At 40.0% G+C, this 12,820-nt stretch overlaps 1 protein-coding gene across 4 annotated transcripts in view; it reads right to left on the reverse strand.

Moving 5' to 3' along the window:
* RIN2 (Ras and Rab interactor 2) overlaps positions 1-12,820 on the reverse strand; it is a 286,859-nt gene that overhangs the window by 226,079 nt on the left and 47,960 nt on the right. For all 4 annotated transcript variants that reach the window (XM_077114814.1, XM_077114813.1, XM_077114810.1 and 1 more), the window contains exon 2: positions 2,401-2,526. The gene's annotated coding sequence lies outside the window, so the exon portion shown is untranslated. The remainder of the gene's footprint in view (positions 1-2,400; positions 2,527-12,820) is intronic.

A 12,820-nucleotide genomic window follows, 5' to 3' on the forward strand; every position in this document is an offset into this window, starting at 1 on the left:
AAGTTATTTATTTTTAAAAGTCCTGTTTTATCTAACAGGAAAGATGGAGGAAGGGAAAAAGAAACATTTGTCCTTAGATGATTAAAAAAATAAGGACAAAAAAATAAATAAATAATAGGGGAGGGGTTAAAAGGTAAAAAAAAAATGGGTCGAGTTTAATACTGGTGGTGAAGGAGAGGGAGGGGTGAGGGGTAGGGGATGTGTGGGATTTTTCTTTTTTCATTTTATTACTTTTTCCGGAGTGATGCAAATGTTCTAAAATGATCATGGTGATGAATACACAACTGTGTGATGATATTGTGAGGCAGCAATTATATACTTCGGATGGACTGTATGGTACATGAAGACATATCAATAAAAATATTTAAAAAAAAGAAAGAAAGAAAGAAAGAAACCCTTGTCCTCAAAAAACAAATTTTTAACACTGAGTGAAGACTTCAGTATTTATATCTGGAAGTATGCCCTTCCTTATGCAAGTACCATCAACATGAAGAAAATTCATATTCAACACTCTTTGGTATTTTTTTGAACACAGGTGAGGGTCTGTGCCAGAAGGAATGTGGTGAGAATGTGAGAGGCACGCCAACCCCGACTTCATGGGCTTGAAGATTAATAAGACATAGAAACATTGATCACAAAACCACACAAATGATTACTGTTGTTTACTTGATACAACAAAGTATGGTACATCATAAGAGCAAATCTAGGCTCATGGAGGGGTCACAGGTGACTTGATGAGAGAAATATACATTGAAGCCAGAACCAGTGGCATTTAACTGGGCCCACATTAGGTAAATAGAGTCACAACATATTATGTAAACCTAGTTCTGAAACGTTTTGCTTTTCTGTCCTCTTTTTTTCCCTAAGAGCAGTTGGATCTGAGGCAGCAAAGTCCCCAGCTCTTGACCCAGAAAGGACAAGCAGGTGGGCAGTGGAAAACCACACAAGCTTAGAGTCAGGCAGTCTTGGGTTCAAATCCCAGTTGCACCCTCACTTCCTTGTATTTAGCCTCCATTTTCTCACTTATAAAATGAATGTAATGACATCTACCTTGCAACATGGCTGAGGATATAAACAAGATCACTTAAAACAATAGCAATGTTTATTTTGCTCATGAATCTGCAACTGGGGAAAGGCTCAGCATGGACAGCTCAGTGGGTACAGCAGCCCTTGAATGGCTTGCTCACTTGTTGGTGCTTAATAGTGGCTGTTAGTTGGCTAAAACATCTACACCTGGCCTCCCCACATGACCTGGGCTTCCTCACAACATGGCAGCCAAATCTGAAGGGTGAGCATCTCAAGAAAATGTGAGAGGAAGACGGAAGCCATGTTACCTTTTATGACCTTGGCTTTGAAAGAACACGGCCTCATTTTGGCCACATTCTCTGTCAAGAGTTACAGAGCTGAATCCAGTTGACCAAGGGGCCTAAGATGCTCCAGGGTGCCATTCCCCCACAGAATCTTAGAAAAACTAGCAAAAACTGGTATAGCCATATTCCTTAAAACTCCAGAAAAAAGTTAAAGCATAAGAGTAATCAGGCAAGTGATAATTTAAGAAAAAGCAGCTTGAAAATACACTAGGAACCAGACCATGCACCCAAACAAACAAACAAACAAAACACTAGGAGAAGCTTGTGGTACCCTTGCTGGCCCCTCCCCAGGGTGGTTCAGAACTAGTCTGTGCCCGTACTAGGGGTCCTCAGCCCTGTTCCAGAGGGAGCAGAGCAACCCCTATGTACATACTGGGATGCCAGTCTATTGGTACTATTCACATTGGGTGGCAGCCTCAGAGACTGAACCAGGAAACTCATCTCAGGTCATGCTCCTAGAACTTGCCCTGCAGGCAGCAGCAGCTTGCAGAAAGCTAAAGCAATATAAGAAACCATTAAATCAAAATGGCCTGGGACAAATATCTCCAGCTTTAAATCATATAAAAGAGCATACACAAGGGGGAGAAAGTCTATTTTACAGGGAGTAGAGGGGCATTGGAATTCTTGTAAACTGGGGAATTCCTAAGGCCATGAGCAAGCATAAGCCCAAGACAAGATGCAGGCTCAGAAAATATTTTTTGATGGTGTTGTGAGGCCTGAATAATTCACGCATGTAAAGGGCTTAGAATACTGCCCAGTACAAAGCTAGTGGTCCAAAAATGTGAGCTACTCTATTTTATGTTCTCAGGACTCCTGAGCTGCACTCCTGAGGGTTTGGCCTGCTAACACCGAATTCCTGGAATCCCTGTTTTCCTGGAAATGGGAAAGCATCTTCTATGACACTTTGACCGTGAGAAATCACGTCCCTACCAGCACACCAAAACTCTAGCAAGCCATGTTCTCGAACACATCAGGAAACTTGGAAATGAAAAACACAGTCTTGGGGCTCTGTAAGCTCCATGTCACCTACCCCTTCACGCGGGCATCACTTCTCCTTGCCCACTTCAGTGCCGTCCCAGCCTTCCCAGCGTTCTGATGGGCTGACACAGTGTATCTTTTCGGGTCATGTTGGGAGGTCCAGATCTCATTTCATCACCTACAACACACAGAATTGACCATTTAGAGCTTTGCGCGCTTTTGAAAATCAGCGTGAACAGCCATACGCGAGTACTTGTTTCCTCACCTGGCTCTCTGGGATGACAAATAAACATACAAGACCACAGGGAGTGGTTTTCCCTGCCTGCTCAACTTCTCTCCCCCCACCGCCCCTCCCAAGCCCCACCTCTGGGCCCAGGTAACTAGAGAGGGGACCCTCCATTCCTGTGCCAGTACTCAGATTTTAATAATTCCAAGCAGTCTTTTCATTAAAAAAAACTAAACTGACAAACACCAATCCTGTCTTCTCTAACAATTAAGTGTCAATTCCTGTTTTCCCTTTGCCCTTTGAATGCTCTCAGAATGCATATTGGCTCCACACATTCACAGTCCTGCAATCTTTCAGGGGAGGACTTTGGAGACAGGATGCACCTGAACATGAAATTCTCCAGTTATCCCCATATCTAAGCTTAGTGTTGGTATCAACACCTCCATCTTTTGAAATTACCCAAGAACAGGAATACAGCCACCTTGCTTGTAAACAAACAGAAAACAAAATACAAATAGTAGATCAAAGCTCAAGTTCCCTTGGACTCTCCCCACTGATACCAGTAGCCTGTATCCTCGGCAAAGGAGGACACTGTTAGAACTTTCCAGATGGCTTCAGTGCATTCAAATGGTCAATCTCACACACACACACACACACACACACACACACAGTTTACCTAAATTACTGTTTGCCGTGTGTCACTCTATGCCTTTCTTGTTTCATTCTCATTTTGTGTTATCAAACTCTCTGCATAGGTATAAGATGATCTCATTTTTAAAAACTCTTTCATAATATCCCATCATCCCAACTCCTCCATCAGGTTCTGTACCTGGGCTCTGCTTTCCTGGTGCCCTGGCCCAGACAGCCTTGGCTTCCCCATGTGCCCATGTCCCACACCTGCTTCCTTTGCGCCTTCTTTTAGCATTAGGATTCCTCCTGGAATATCCTCCTTGTCCCTCTTCTTTCACTTGAGGAGATTCAGTGCTCAGGTCTCGAGGCACCAGATTTAGGCTTGAATCCCACCCGAGTCTTGGGAAAATCCTTAACCTGGTTCCTTATGTATAAAATGGGGGTGCTTCAAAGGGTTGTTCTAAAAAGTGGGTAAAGTAATCCATAGAAACACCATTGCAGGTTACTTTGCAAGTGCTCACTAAACGTTAATTGCCACTGACCCAACACAGTCATCAAAATCACCTTTTTTCCCAGTAATAATTTAGGTCCTACTTTCCTTCTTAACCCAAATTTTCCTCTGAACCTTCACATATATATGGACCACTGAAAAATAATGCTAAGAAAAAATTAACTTCCATTTAGCACTTCTGATCTTTGCTAATAGATAGATGAAAAATTGGCAGGTAATTCATGGGCCCATTGTACTTCTAGTGAGCAAAGGAGCTCAGTGAGTAAACTTATCCTTTTAAGGAACCAAAATTTTGGTGTCCCACCTCCTTACATAGTTTATATCATAATATTAAATAAATGTGTATGTACAAATAAAATAACAAGTTGTCACTCTGATAGTTAGAAAACCAAGCACACTTATAAATTACATATGAATAAGAACATAAACCAATGCAATTAAAAATAATGAGATTAATTTAATGTATTGATGATGTTGTTTTGCTTGAAACTAAATCACTCCTTGCAACATGAATATTGTGGAGTTGTATTTTTCTGTGAGGGGAAGGGGTAGCATAAGAAAAACTACCCTTAAAAGTAGCTTCCTGTGTGGCGTGGCTCACACTAGTGAAAAGTGAGACCACTTGAGGGGCCAACCTACCCCAAGCTACCACCTCAGTGCCCACTCGGGGGCCACCCACTGTATGGAGTGGCAGGTGGAACTGCCCACCTAATTTAAATTATTTCAACCTCCTTCCACTCTCCTAAACTCTCACCACCACCACCACCACATTTCTTTTCCTGAAGTACTGTGAAGCTTTCATTCATTTTCCCCCCATGACACCACTCTTGGCCTTCACTTGGGGCAATCTGTCCTCAGCCACCTCTGCTCCCTCTTCATACCCTACAACAATTCCAATCTGTGAAATGACTTGGTCTCAAGGCAACGTAAATTAGCACAAACACAAGGGCAGGCACTGAAATTATTTGGCAGAACTTGGTCTCAATATTAAACTCTTCAGGGGTTCTCAACCCATCCTGCAGACTTGAGAAGCTTCATCGATTCCCACGTGGCCTGGCCACATCCCAAATCAATTGCAACACAGTTCCCCTATTTTTACAAAACTCCTTGGCTGATTCCAGCATGCAGTGAAGGTTGAGAACCAGCAGCAGTGATCTAGCAATTAATGGCTTTCAAATTTTTGATGACTGCCCATACTAATAAATCCATTTTACATGGTGACCCATAAACACACACACACACAAGACAGAAACAAATATCTTTGTATACTTAACTCTTACTACCAGCTCTACCCTCTAATGTTTTCCATTCCATTCGATTTTCTTTAAAACAAAGCTGGGTGTGTCCAACACCACCCACCAAGGGTCCGTTTGAACAACACCATTCTGGAAGACCCAGAATATAATCAGACTAATTTTTAAATATTCTCTTGGAAATAGAAACATATTTCAAAATTCCCAAAGGGAAAATGTGGACCTCTAAGAAGTCCATATCTACTGATGCCCATTTTGAAAATCATTATTATACAACAAATCCTTCATTCAATCAAACAGAAAAATATCACCTGCCTAGATGCATCCCCTCTTTATGCACATAGGATTGTGTATGTTACGTTTGACCCACTGACAGTTATTTCATGTCTACATCTTCATGGATCATTTTGTCTATTTGAAAAATTCTTAAACTATTACATGGTAGGCCCCAAAACGCAGAGCGACTGTTTCAACGTGTGTTGCTTTAGGTGCTGAGTCTTCACTTTTCCTTTGTCCATAGACCACGGTTCATCACACAGGATCAGGCAAGTGGCAGGGATTTGCACTAATATTTGTTGATTGAGGCTCAGCATTCTGGTACATATTTCCAATGTGGATTTAACAAAATAGTACTCTGGGAAGGCTGATCAAACAAACAAACCTGTTTTGTTTGTTTGATCAGCCTTACAGTGATTTGATCTGGCCTTACAAAGATGGGATTTGTTGTCACTAGCGAAATTTCAAGATTACCATACTGCTGTTTGGCCTAGAATCCCTTCTAAAACCATGCTGTAATTTCAGGTCTCCAGGCTCCTTACTACCTGGGCAAAACAGAGAAAACTAAATGTTGCTGACAATCTCCGATTTTGACTGATGTTTCATAGTAGCATCCATGAAGTGTTTAAGGCAAAAATCTTTTGAGAATATGAGGGGAAAAAACAGATCAGGCAAAATGCTATTAGTCAACTCCCAAAGTGGTTTGACTTTGAAAAAAAAACCCAAACCATTAAACACCAGATGCTAAATTGGACTTAGATTGGACATGACACACTATAAGAATCTAATATACAGAAGCTTAAAACATTAGCAATTTTAAAACTCCTATCTTTATGTAAGGAAAACGTTTTTACTATATTGAAAGGGAAACAGCTGTACATGGCGCCTCTTGGAGTCAGGGATAAACAACTGAAACAACTCAGGAAGTTGCCCCTGCCTTGCTGTTTTGTGATCATGCCTTCACGAAGTGTATACACAAGAAGCATTTCTTCAGTAGAGGGCATCTGTTTCCAATTGACTATTGAACTCTAACATGACTGTGTTCCTACCAGAAATGCAAATTTATCTCGAACTTACATTTGGTTTCTCAACAAAATAAAATTTCTCCAGGAGAATACTAAAAGGGTTTCTAATCTTGAGAATTCTTAATTACCTGAAGTCTTCATTTAATTTTTCTATGGAGGAAAGCCAAATTTAGGGCGGAGGGATTGAATCGACCAAAACCATCCATTAATTAAGCAAATGTTGATCAAGCCCCTATTAGATGCTGTTCTAGTTGGCTAGCTGCTGGAATGTGATATACCAGAAAGGAGCAGCTTTTTTAAAAGGGGAATTTAATAAGTTGCTAGTTTACAATTCTAAGGCCGTGAAATTTCCAAATTAAAGCAAGGCTATAAAAATGTTCAAATTAAGGCACCAATGAGAGGTTACCTTCACTCAAGAAAGGCCGATGAAGTTCAAGGTTTGTCTCTCAACTGGAAAAGCACATGGTGAACATGGCGACGTCTGCCAGCTTCCTCTCCAGGCTCCTGGTTTCACGAAGCTCCCCCTGGGGACGTTTTCGTTCATCTCCAAAGGTCTCTGACTGCATGGGCTCTCGTGGCTCTCTCTTGGCTCTAAAGTGGACTCTCTCCAAAATATTTCCTCTTTTAAGGGATACCAATAAACTAACCAAGACCCACCTGGAATGATGGAGTCACAACTCCATGGAAGCCATCTAATCAAAAGTTAATACCCACAATTGGGCAAGTCACTTCTCCATGGAGATAATCTACTCAAGTTTGCAGCCTACATGATTAACAGGGATTAAAAGAAAAGTTGCTCCCATAGGTTGGATCAGGATTACAACACAGCTTTCCTATGGTACATAATCCTTTCAAACCAGCACAGATGCTACCCAGTGTGGGAAATACTCAAGGGGACTATTCCCATCTGAAGCCTTACAAGCTTCACATAGAGATCAACACATCTAAACCCTCAAGGTAAAAGGCTGAAGAGAACACACTACCAACTACACTAAAGTTTTCTTCATCCAGCCGTAGTTCACACGTAAACTGGAGCAATTGCTTGTTTTTCTTTCTGTTTTGATAAAGTTGTCCAAAAGGGATGTTGAACATTGTTTATCATCATAGAGCAGCATAAATGCTCACCGATTTTTTTTTCACATGAGGCGCATGGACCAGCTTTCTCTCTCATTCCAAATCCCTGTAATTCCTGTCTTAGAAACATCTCAGCAGCCACCATGGGGAACCCAAATCCAGGCTTGGCCAACTTTTCCCAGAGCTTTTCCTAAATATCCCTGGATTCTCAATGTTGTGTACTAAAAAAAATCATTCCATGATCATAATAAATGGGAAAATATGAAGTTAAATAAATTATAACAGGTTTCTTTGTTACAAGATTTTTAAGAGCCTCTATGCCAATATGATTTAAAACAGTATATTTCAGTGTAAGAGCTTTGATACAGAACAATTCAAGATTAGGTCCGATACGAAAGATAGTACCCTGGATTATTTTTTTCTCCTTCCTTTTTTCTTTTCCTTTTCAGAAAAGTAATTGTATTGGAGAAAGGGACTGCATCTCTCTCCAAGGCAGAAAGGAAAAGCAAGCATTGCACTGATCTATAGAAAAGCCCTCACAGTCTTATTGATCACCAACCCCACACAGATACCCTCAATCCCATGGCTGGTGTAGTTACTATATTTTGAATACACACCCACCAGCAGCTGCTCAACCTAAAACTCCTTACCCTCTGCTGCCACCTCCTGTTGCAATCCTGCCCATCCTCTAGCAGCCATATCAAACTATAAACGGCAATTGCCAGCATTTATATCCCCACAACAAGCACTTCTCATACATGACTCCACTAAATCATTACAACTGCCTCCTGAAGCAGGGAAGTATTATATTTCAATTTTATTGATGAGCAAACAGAGGCTGGAAGAACTGAGGAGCTGGTCAGTTGTAAAGCCCAGACTCATCTCTGGTTTGTCATCACCGTTGTCCTCAGCTGTGACCCCTATGGTGGCTCTTGCCCCCAGTTCCAAAATGTTTTTAGACATGGGTCATCTGAAAGGGATGCAGAGGATGGGGGAAGTTCAGCTGGGGGAGTGTGGGAAAGGCATTTTAGTTCAAATAGAATTACTTGGCCATCTTCTACTCTGGTATTTTTTTTCTTTCAAAGAATAATCTAAGAATTTTGTTGACCTTAAACAATCTAACCTTTTCCACTGCACATCTCAAATTAAATTCCTTGACCTTTTCTTAAATATGTAAATAGGCAACTTCTTCTTATCTTCAGAAACAATCAATATTTCCAGGAATATATGTATATATTTGACAATTTTTAAAACATTTCTAATTCTATCTTTTCCAATCATAAAAATGGGACAAATAATTCATTTGTTTATTCAATTTAACAAACACTTGTTGGATTTTGTTCAAGGTCTATGCTGGACACCATAGGGACACAGATGATGTATAATTCTTTAATGTACTGCTGGATTCGATCTGCAAATATTTTGTTGAGGAATTTTGTATCATATTCATTACACAGATTAGTCTGTAATTTTCTTTTCTTGTAGTTATCTTTGTTTGGCTTTGGTATTAGGGTGATGTGAGCTTCATAGAATGAGTTGGGTAGCTTTCCCTTCTGTTCAATGTTTTTGAAGAGTTTGAGCAGGATTGGTACTAATTCTTTCTTGGATGCTTGATAGAATTTACATGTGAGGTCATCTGGTCTGGGACTTTTGTTTTTGGGGAGCTTCTTGATGACTGATTCGATCTCTTTACTTGTGATTGGTTTGTTGAGGTTGTCTGTTTCTTCTTGAGTCAGTGTTAGTTGTTCATGCCTTTCTAGGAAGCTGTCCATCTCTTCTACACTGTCTAGTTTATTAGTACATAGTTGCTCATAGTATCCTCTCATCACATCCTTTAGTTCTGCATGGTCAGTGGTTATGTCTTCTCTTCCATTTATGACTTTATTTATTTGCCTTCTTTCTCTTTTTTTTTTTTTTTTTGTCAACCTAGCCAAGGGGCCATCAATTTTATTGATTTTCTCAAAGAACCAACTTCTGTTTTTGTTGATTTTCTTGATTGTTTTCATATTCTCAATTTCATTTATTTCTGCTCTAATCTTTGTTATTTCTTCTGTTTGCTTTGGGGTTATTTGCTGTTGTTTCTCTAGTTCTTCCAAGTGATCAATTAATTCCTCAATTTTTGCTCTTCTTTTTTAATATAGGCATGTAAGAATAAATTTTCCTTTCAGCACTGCCTTTGCTGCATCCCATAAATTTTGATATGTAGTGTTTTCATTTTCACTTGCCCTGAGACATTCACTGATTTCTCTTCTAATTTCTTCCATTGGTAGCTAAGGAGTGTGTTGTTTAGCCTCCATATATTTGTGAATTTTCTGGCCCTCTGCCTGCTATTGATTTCACTTCATTCCATTATGATCTGAGAAGTGTTTTGTATGATTTCAATCTTTAAAAATTTATTGAGACTTACTTTGTGACTCAGCGTATGGTCCATCCTTGAGAATAATCCATGAGCACTTGAGAAAACTGTGTATCTTGCTGTTGTGGGATGTAATGTTCTGTAAATATCTGCTAAGTCTAGTTCATTTGTCACATTATTCAAAATCTCTGTTTCCTTACTGACCCTCTGTCTAGATGTTCTATCCATTGACGATAGCAGGGAATTGAAGTCTCCAATTGCTATGGTAGAGGTGTCTATTCTCTGTAGGGACACAAATGGGGCCCTGTTTTTAGACATGGGCCATATGAAAGGAATGCAGAGGATGGGAGCAGGTTCAACTAGGGGAGGGTGGGAAAGGCATTTTAGTTTAAACAGAACTACTTGGCCAAAAAGGAGAATGGCAAGGCAGGACAGGTAAGTGCTTGGACTAAGGGAAAGGGTTTTCATTTTACTATGTGAACCCAGGGGGGCCACTGAAAGTCTCTGTATAGAGGCAGGATGCTGAAGGTGGAAGGATCATGTAAGGACAGGTAATGAAGACTTAACCTAGGGAACCATGGACTTGAACTAGGAAAGTAGGTACCAGAGACGAGAGCCATCATGGAAGGGGACTTATATTCCACTGGGTTGAGTACAAGGGGGAAGAAGAACCAAATATGGTCATCAAGGATAGGAAAGTAGAAAGAAGGAAATGGGATGAGTGGGTGGATGATTACTATATTTTTAGACAACTTGATTTTGAGTCAAAAAGTCTAACATTCATGAAAAATTAACAGGAACATGTATATAATTCTATACCAGAATTGTACTAGAATAAAAAGTCCCCTATCCCCATGTACCCATGCACACAGAAAATAGAGAAACAAAGAAGCATGGTGTGAGAGTTGCCCTTGTGATTATAAGCTTAAAGGATCAAGCTGTCTGTATGGGAAACCAGTGACTTGACCAGCTGACCTCATTAAGTTTAGAGGAGTTGCTGGTATGAGTGGGTGTTTGATTATTTCATTTTCAGATAAGCTGAGTTTGAAGTTTCAAAGGGAGTTCTGGACTGAGAAATCTAACAGGCAGTTTCTCCAGCTGAGATAACTGGATAACTCTATATCCAAATAACCTTTTATAGTGAGGGAGATAATGGTCAATAGAAGTCATACCATGCTTGAGGTCTTCTGTTTAATCCTGTATGTCGTACTTTAAGAGGAACATGATAAAATAGAAGTTGAAGAAATGAAATACGTGACTGTTTTGGAGAGGATTTCTTTGAAAGGAAAGAAAAGGCAGGGAAAGTTCCCTCTGTCATGTGATCAATAACATACAAGAGGTAGGTTTAGGACCAAAGGATAGAAATGAGAGAAAAGCAAATTTCAGCTCAAGGTAAAGAACCTCTGGCTAGTACTCTGGGATGAGGATGGATTCCTGAGCACCAAAGATATTAAAGCAGAGGCTGGATGATAACCTAGGGGGAAAGGTAAAACACAGAATGGAAGTGTCTGAAGAGGACCTGGACAACAGTTAGATGTCCTTCTCAGTTCTATGTCTCTGTGGGAGGAATGAGATTGGCACAACAGATATGAGTCCCTTACTGAGAGCAGGTAGGCGAAGCCACAAGTTGTCAGACATCCAAACTACAGATCATAGTGAGAGAAATTAAGTGAACTGAGGAAAGGATCTTGTACAAAATGAGAGAAAAGAAACTAGAGTACATAGAGATGTGGTGAAGGAATAAGAAGAAAATTAAGAGTACTACGTAACAAAAGGCAAGGGAGGAGAAAATCCATTGAGCTATGCAGTAAAGTGCACAAATCTTAAGGGTACAGCTTGAATTTTTTCACCATTGCAAAAGGTTCTCTCATGTTTTCTCCTATCCTGTACATCCAAAGCATGATCACTGCTGTGATTATATGCCATATACATATCTCCATATATATTATATATCATGTATATTGAGGTTTTCATGTCTTTGAACTTCACATAAATGGAACTATGCAGTATTAATTCTTGGATCTGATTTAAGTCAATATTATGTCTATGAGACTCATACATGTTATTGTCCATGTCAGAAGCCCATTTTTTTCATTGTTGTATAGATGACGAAAGTTGCCAGTTTTCAGCTGTTATAGGTTAAGCTGTTATAATCAGTCTTGTACATGAGGACAAAAGCACTCACTTCTGTTGGTATATACTTTGGAGTATAACTGCTGTGTCATAGGGTAGGTATATATTCAGCTTTAGTAAATATAGTCTTTTTTTTCAAACACCAGGTAACAATTTATATTCCCTTCAGCAATGTGAGATTTCCAGTTGCGCCTCACCTTCTCTAACACCTCATGTTGTCAGGTATCTCAATCTTTGCCATTTTGTGGATGTACAATGGTATATAACTTTGGTTTCAATTGGCATTTCTCTAATAATTAATGATGTCAAACACCATCTTTTCATATATTTACTGACCACGTTGGTATCTCCCTTTGTGAGGTATCTACTCAAGTCTTTGCCCATTTTTAAATTGAGATATCGGAGATATATATGTTTACTCCTGGCTGTATGTCCTTGGTTGGATGCATGTATTGCAAACAACTTCTCCAAGGCTGTGACCTGTTTTTATTCTTTCAGCCGTGTCTGCAGTGGTTGAGATAGGTTGACTTCTTAACACCTGGAACCTCTGAATGTGAACTTATTTGAAAAAAAAGCGTTCTTTGCAGATATACTTAAGTCAAGGACCTTGAAATAAGACCAACCAGGGTTATCCACATGGACCCTAAATGCCATGACAAGTGTCCTCAAAAGAGAAAGAAGAGGAGAAAGCTCAGAAACAGAAGGAAAGGCAGCCACCTGAAGACAGAGGTAGTGACTGGAGAGATGCAGCTACCAGCCAAGCAGCTGGAATAGCAGAAGCTGGAAGAGACTAGAAAGGATTCTCCTGTACAGCCTTCAGATGGAGCTCAGCCCCACTGACACTTTGATGTTGTACATCCAGCCTTCAGAGCTAAGAGAAGATAAATTTCTATTGTTGTAAATGACTAAGTTTGTGGTAATTTGTTACAGCAGCCATCAGAAGCAAATACAGTTTTCAAAGATTCAAGTACACATGGGTTTCGGGGGA

This window comes from Tamandua tetradactyla, chromosome 1 (assembly GCF_023851605.1).
Source record: "Tamandua tetradactyla isolate mTamTet1 chromosome 1, mTamTet1.pri, whole genome shotgun sequence".
Taxonomy (NCBI): domain Eukaryota; kingdom Metazoa; phylum Chordata; class Mammalia; order Pilosa; family Myrmecophagidae; genus Tamandua; species Tamandua tetradactyla.